The sequence below is a fragment of the Monodelphis domestica genome, chromosome 1, assembly GCF_027887165.1.
Source record: "Monodelphis domestica isolate mMonDom1 chromosome 1, mMonDom1.pri, whole genome shotgun sequence".
NCBI lineage: Eukaryota > Metazoa > Chordata > Mammalia > Didelphimorphia > Didelphidae > Monodelphis > Monodelphis domestica.
The window spans coordinates 75,106,591-75,114,405 of record NC_077227.1 but is presented as its reverse complement, the minus strand read 5'-3'; positions in this window follow the sequence as shown (position 1 = coordinate 75,114,405).

Below are 7,815 nucleotides of genomic sequence, written 5' to 3'. Positions count from 1 at the left end.
TTTCCTCCCTCCCACCCCCCATAGCCGACGCGTAGGTCCACTGGGCATTAGATGTTTTCTTGATTTGAACCCATTGCTTTGTTGATAGTATTTGCATTAGAGTGTTCATTTAGAGTCTCTCCTCTGTCATGTCCCCTCAACTGCTGTATTCAGGCAGTTGCTTTTCCTCGGTGTTTCCACTCCCATAGTTTATCCTTTGCTTATGAATGGTGTTTTTTTCTCCTGGATCCCTGCAAGTTGTTCAGGGACATTCCACCGCCACTAATGGAGAAGTCCATTACGTTCGATTATACCACAGTGTATTAGTCTCTGTGTACAATGTTCTCCTGGTTCTGCTCCTCTCGCTCTGCATCACTTCCTGGAGGTTGTTCCAGGGTTGTGACTTAAAATCTAAATTAATTGGTCACCAGGGGAAAATTCCAAATAAAATACCCAAGTCAGTCTGGAAATTTATGGTAATTTTAATTAATATAGAGGGAAGATTTTTAAGGAGAAAGAGGGAAGAGGATATAGGATTTCTCCTGCCTGGCCTGTGCCAGGGGGAGTTCAAGATCTCTGCCACTAGGTCTCTGAAGGAGATTAGAGGCTTCTAAGAAGATAAAGTTTGGAAAGTAAAGGAAGAAAAACTCAGCCAGAAATTCACCACCGAACTGGACAATAGCTGTAGCCATGCCAAGATGCCAAAAGGCCCAGCATGCTGCCACCAGCAACCTCTCCATTGCCAAAGGTAACAGAGAGAGGAAGTGACATGAAATATATAGATCTTTTACTCTTGTGTCCCCTCTTCTCAATTTTCACATCTACCAATCAATCTACCTGGCTTTTGTCCAGGACTGCCCATTCTTTAGTTCTCATCTTCTTAGATTATATTATATCCTTTAAGTTACATAACATTTCTTTGTTAAGTTCACCTTTTGTTAGTTACTTAACCTTTTTGTGATTAATTTAACCTTTAAGTTACTTAACACCTTTTTGTATTAAGATCTTAAAATAGACTTAGCTTAAAGTCAAAGTTCTAGCTTCACTATAAAGTAAGAACTAAGTACCTTCATTGTTCATTCAGGAGATTACAATTTTATCTTCACCATAAAGTAAGATCTAAGTAGGGTGGAGTAATTTAAAATTCACATGTCTCTTCCCCTCCCAAATCTATGAATCCTCATATCTAAGATGAAGTCTCTTTTATCTATAAATGTAAGAGTCTCTGAACTCTTTTGCATTTGATACTCTATTGAAAGTAGAGTAACCATTTGACATTATAAAGATAACTATGTTTCTCTCCCAGCAAAATTTTTCCTGTATGACTCCTTAAGAATTTCTAGCATATTCTTACAGAAATTGGGATTTTTCCTGGGAATTGAAAAATAGGGAATCTGGGAAGAGAGATGAGTTGAAAGAGTTCCAGACGTGGTTAATAGTCACTTTGCCTCAGTTTCCCAACTGTACTGTGGCAATCGTAATACCATAATACTTTCCTTGCAGGATTGCTATGAAATTTAAGTGAGATAATAATAATTGTAATTCACACAAAACAAAGAATTTCTAGCATATAATAAAAAACCAGCTAGGCATTCTCTAATAGTGCTTTTCCATCAATGACTTCCCTATGAAAATGGTCATTTACTATAAACTTCTGTTTATACTTTTTTCCAGTGCATTTGATTTTTATGTTTATACAGTGGCTCAGGGAAACATATTGCCATGAGTTGATATTGTAACCAATAAGCAAGTGCTTTTAACTAGAAAAAAATAATTTCTAGCATAGATGCTAACCCTTTCTTTAACAAATTTTCAACTCCAGCCTTCAGCCTAGGCAAGCAATGTTTGAAGGGCACTTGAAGTATTTTTTAAAACCCTTATCTTCTGTCTTAGAATCAGTACTAAATGTTGGTTTCAAGGCAGAAGAGCAGTAAGGGCTAGGCAATAAGGGTTATTAATAAGTGATTCGTCAAGGGTCACATAGCTAGGAAGTAACTGAGGTCATATTTGAACCCAGGATCTCCTATTTTTAGGCTTGACTCCCAAGCCGACTCCCAAGCCACTGAACCACCCAACTAACCCTCTAAGGTCTTCTTTAAAAGCATTCCTATTGGTAGAGCCTTTAAATAAATAAATAAAACCCTTACCTTCCATCTTTGAATCAATGCTGTATATTGGTTCCAAGGCAGAAGAGCAGGAAGGGCTGGACAATAAGTGACTTGCTCAGGGTCACAAAGCTAGGAAGTATCTGAGGCCAGATTTGAACCCAGGACCTTCTGTCTCTAGGCCTGTCTCTCAATCCACTGAACCACCCAGTTGCCTCTTGTTGGCAGATTCTGGTATTATTTAAGTGTAACCTGCTAGGCTGCAGATTATAACTTAACCCTAATTCCGTGGTGGTGCAATGGATAGAGCACTGGATTTAAGAGTCAGGACAACTTGAGTTCAACTCTTATCTCAGACACTAGCAGTGACTCTGGGCAAGCTACTTAACATTTCTCAATTTCCTCAATAATAATTGAGGATAATAATGATAGATTTCCACCTCCTACAAATGTTGCAAGAATCAAATGTGATCATATTTGTTAAGCTCTTTGCAAACCTTAAACTGCTACATAAATGCTCAAGTATTATTAGAAAATTTGAATTTTGCTATTTACCTATTAGATACACGAGAGGAATAAGAAACTAAGAAATAGGGAACTTCCCCAAATCTCCTATACTTCTAGAGGCAAGCTATAGCCTGTAAACACTTCGTTTATGACTTCCATTAGCAGGTTTTCATTGCTAAGGTCTTTAGTCAAGCCATTTGCAGGTGAGGCAAAACAAGATACCATTAAGGAAATGGGTCTTGCTGTCAGTGGGGAGGCAATGTGATGGAATGGTTGGAAAGAGCATTGGGATTTGTAATCAACGAAACTAGGTTTGACTCTGAGCGATGTACCTGTCCACAGACATCTGGGATATTTGTACTCCCTACACCTTGAAGGGTGGTTGTGAATGACAAATGGCAAAGTATGTGCAAGTTTTTCAAGGATTTCCCTTTTTTTCAGTTTGGGTACTCCTCTATAACTTTATATATATATGTAAAAATATATTATATATGGGGGGGGGGGGGAAGAGACAGAGATGGTACACTGGATAGAGTGCCAGGTCTGAATTCAGGAAGCTGGCCTCAGATGCTTACTAGCTGTGTGACTCTAGGCAAGTCATTTCACCCTGTCTGCCTCAGTTTACTCATCTATAAAATGAGATGGAGAAGGAAAATAGCCAACTATTCCAGTATCTTTGCCAAGAAAACCCCCAATGGAGTAACAAAATTTCAGACATGACCAAAACAATTGAATAACAAAGCTACCTAAATCCCAAAGCCCTAAACAATTATTTGTTTCCTTGACTCGATAACCTTTCAGGATCTCTGGAGATTTTAAATTAACAAGAATGTCTGTTTTTCTTTCCCTTTTGAAATGTAATGCAGGTTACGACCATTTCTGTTAAAAGCCTTTGAGAAAATGGAGTATTAATTTGTTGAGATAGCTCATCCTACCCAGAACAGTATTCCCAGCTTTTTCTATCAATAGCTATTTGCTAAGGGCTCAATGAAAAGAACTTTGGAGCATTTTAAGGGCTATGGAATAGTTCTTGCCTTGGACCTGTCTTTATGGCTATGTTTACAGATCTTTATAAAATACCTTACCTGATTAGTTAGCATCTGTTCAATGTACAAGGGGAAATTCATAAAATGCTATTTATTTGTCATCCAAATGGTTATTGTCTTTCAAAATAGTTATCTCAGGAGGTCATACATGTATTCTACTATACAGACATTGTATTTTTTAAGGAGGCAAAGAATTGGAATTCTCCTCCTCCGTTCTCACACAAAAAAAAAACAAAAACAAAAACAAAAAAACCACCCCATTAGTGCCCAGCTTGATTGCCCATCATATATCTATGTGACTTTAGATAGGTTCCAAAAATCAGATCCCCTCTCATACCATTGAAGGACAGAAAATATTTCTAGCAGTGGCATCATTTGGAATACATGCATATCCTCTCCAAAATCACTTCTTCCCCCCCCGACCCCCCTTAAACTCTTGCCTTCCATCTTAGAATCAATATTAAGTATCAGTTCAAAGGCCGAAGAACTGTCAGGGCTAGGCAACTGAAGTTAAGTGACTTGACCAGGGTCACACAATTAAGAAGTATCTGAGGCCAGATTTGAGCCCAGAACTTTTTTGGTTCTAGAGCTGGCTCTCAATCCACTGAGCCACCAACTGGTCACTCCCCAGCCCCTGAATCCATTTTGTGAGAGGATTTATTTAGACTCTCCCAGGTTAAAGGTGAAGAAATTAAAGTCCAGGGAGGATCTGTGACTTGCCTGAAGCTACCCAGACCTGGCATGTGTGACTCCAAAGTCCCTGACATATCATGCTGCCCTGATTCTTACCCCTGGTATTTTCATGGGAAATGCTCTAGTTGAGAGGTGCAGTGGATAGGGTTCTATCAAGAAGATATGATTTCAAATCTTGCCTCAGACTCTTCCTGGCTGTGTGACTTTGAGCAAGTTGGGTAAGGCATATTAATGTATCTAGAGAATTAGTTCAATACTATGTCCAAGTCAATGATAAAAAAAAAATCAATGGTCCATATCAGAAACTTACGAGACTTCAGAAATGAACTAGTCCAATTACTACTTGAAGCATGAATTTCTTGGCAATTATTCAGACTCCTCTTTAAAAAGAAAATAAAACCCTTCAAGGACAGAGAACTCAACATTACCTTCAAATTGATCCATTCCATTTTCAGGCAGTTTTCATTCTTATATTTAGCCTTAGTTTGGGCAAACCCTTTTTGCCTCAGTTTTCTCATCTAGAAAATGAGCTGGAGAAGAAAATGGCAAAACACTCTATTATCTCTGCCAAGAAAACTCCAAATGGGGTCTTGAAGCATCAGACATAAATGAAAAATGACTCACAACAAAAATTCACTCCCATGTTATCTCTTAGTACATAAATTCCTTGAGGTTCCTTTTTGGGGATGAGGGGGAAAGAGGGATCAAGTCAAACAGGTCTCAGGTAATAGTTACATAATTCTTTTGAGGGGTATAATGGTTAAATTAGGAGTTTTGACAAAATAAGAAAGCAGCTTTTAATAATTTAAGTTTTAATGAGAATATAGTAGAGTTGTAAATTAATATTATCCCTTTAAGTCAGAAAAAAAAAACTTCTAATAGCTTTTAACAATTAACAATTTAGTTTGATTAAAATAGAAATAGTAAAAGAATATAGCAAAATAAATATAGTAAAGGAGAGAAATATAGGAAAGAGGTAGAGAAAATTTCCTAATGTCTATACTAGTTGTCCTATAACTACCTATAATCACTACCTAAAACTGCCTATATCTACCTATAACTACCACTAATAACCACCCCAGTGTTCCAACCCAATCCAGCCCAATTGAAACTAGCCCAATCAGTGTTTAATCCAACCCCAAATAGATTTGTCAATGAGGACCAGCCACCTTCCAAAAAGTTCCAGAAAGAAAAAAACCCAACATCCCAAACAAAAAAACAAAAAACCCAAAGCCAAAATGGCCTCTAAAGGCTAAAGCCAAAAACCCTCAGTAAGCTCAGGTCTGCCTTTATATTCCGGCAACTAAACAGCAACCACCAACTCATGTCCAGCAGCCAACTTCCCCACAACTGCCAACCCTAACTGTCAGCAACTGACCCCCAATTGTCAGCAATTGACTCCTTTTATAATAATTTCCTACCTCACTTCCTGTCTCTATGGTTCCTCCTTCCTGCCTCTATAGTTTGTCCTTCCTGTCTCTATGGTTTCTACTTCCTATCACTGTGGGCTGGTTAATCCCTGGACACATCTCTGGTAAGAGGATCTCCTGGTCCCCTGTTAAATTAAAGAAATGAAAGAATTCCTTTTTACAGGGGGGAATTTTTATTATTTTTTTAATAATTTCTTTCCAATAATATGTTCACATAATTCTTTACATAGTAGAGAAAAGTAGTTATGTCTCTCCCATTTTTTTTGTTTTTTGTTTTTTAATTTTTATACTGGGGGCAGCTGGGTTGCTCAATGGATTGAGAGCCAAGACTAGTGACAGGGAGTTTACTGAAATTAGGAGGGTGGGGATGGGAGAGCCAAGGATGGATTGGAGTGGGGAGAGGCTTAGAGGCTAATAAAATAGACCAGGTGTGGGGTGATGGGGACTTGAGCACATCAGAGGAAGGAAGAGTTTATAGAGGAGTATATATATGTTAAATATGCTATAAAAGCAACGTCTATAGGCTTTGGGCATTGATTGGATTTGGTAGATGAGAGTAAGGAGTCAAAGCCTGGATGCATGGCAGGATGCTGCTATACTATTCTGCAACAATATGGAAAGGAGGAGAGGCATCCATGAAGAGATGAGCTCAGTTTTGGATATGTTGGGTTTAAGATGCCTATCTCCAAGATATCCACTTTAGAACGTGCAAAGGACAGATGGAGAGGCTAGCCTGGAGAAGTCAGGGTTTGACAAATAGATCACCTGCATCGATGGAGCTAATGATATAACCCAACAAAATAGCATGAGGAAGAAGAGAGCACAGAAGGAGCCTTTAAGGAAATTCTCTTGGAGAGAGCAGGACTGGGAAGAGGAGCCAGCAAAGGAGTTGGTAGAGTTATCATTCAGTAGAAGACCCAGAAAAGGATGATGTCATGAAAATTTGGAAAGATCAGAGTACAAAGGAGGTTACCCAGGGTGTCAGACTGCAGAGAAGTCAAAAAGGAAGAGGGTTTAGAAAAGGCTACTTCACTTGGCATTTAAATTAATCACTTTGGAAAATTTTGTCAAATAAGTAAATGAGACAGAGAAAAAGAGGTGCAGGCACAGATTGTTGAGTCTTCTCAAGGAGTTCAGTCATGAAAGGGAAGGTGGCGAGAAGGGTTGGATGGAGCCAGAGAGGATGGGGAAGACACGAACATAGTTGTCAGTAGCAGGAAGCCAGCCTGGGAGCCTCAGATAGGAAGAAATGGAAGATTAGTGAGAAATGGGAGCAGACAGAAGGGGCAATCTGGTCTGTAAGATGGGTATGTCCAGGGGGTTTGCCTTAGCAAGAGCCAAGCATGAAGGTGATGAAAGCATCTAAGAGTTGGGGCATAAGGATGGAGGGAGGAGAGCCAAGTATTACTTTGCTGTCGTGGAGGTTTAATGGGCATGATCAGTCAAATTTCTAATCCAGAAAATAATTATTTTCTCCAAGCTTCTTTATGGAGCGCATGAGGAGTCAAGTAGCAAGTGGTTGGAGTCATCCAAGGACTAGGCTCACCAGATCTTTAGACATGGTGTCTGGTGGATGGTAGACAGTTTTAACTGCTTCACCAATGGTTCAAGATGGGAAAAGGAATGAGAGCATGGCAGTGCAGGGATGATAGCCCAAGAGAAAACTGAGGGGGTCAAGAGATTGGAGTCATAATAGGGACAAAGAACAGTTTGGGGCCATAAGGCAGAGGGAAGGTTTTTTTTTTGTTGTTTTTTTTTAATCTGAAGGAACCTTGGAGTTCATGAACATGGAAGCAGAAAGTTGAGTGATGGCAAGAGTGAAGGGATGACTATCATGGTGTGTGGCTGAGGTGGGGTAGAGGAGGTCACAGAAAAGGGCAGCTCACTAGGTACTGATGAAGGCAAGTGTCCTAGTGGTTGGTAGGTAATAGACACCAGAATGTCTTGGGAAATATGTACAGGTTGAGGACTGAGTGAAGGTAAGACCTAGCAAAAATACAGTGGGAAGCCTGGACTCCCAGGCTCTCAGAGACTGGAAGCAGTACAGCTGGGTCA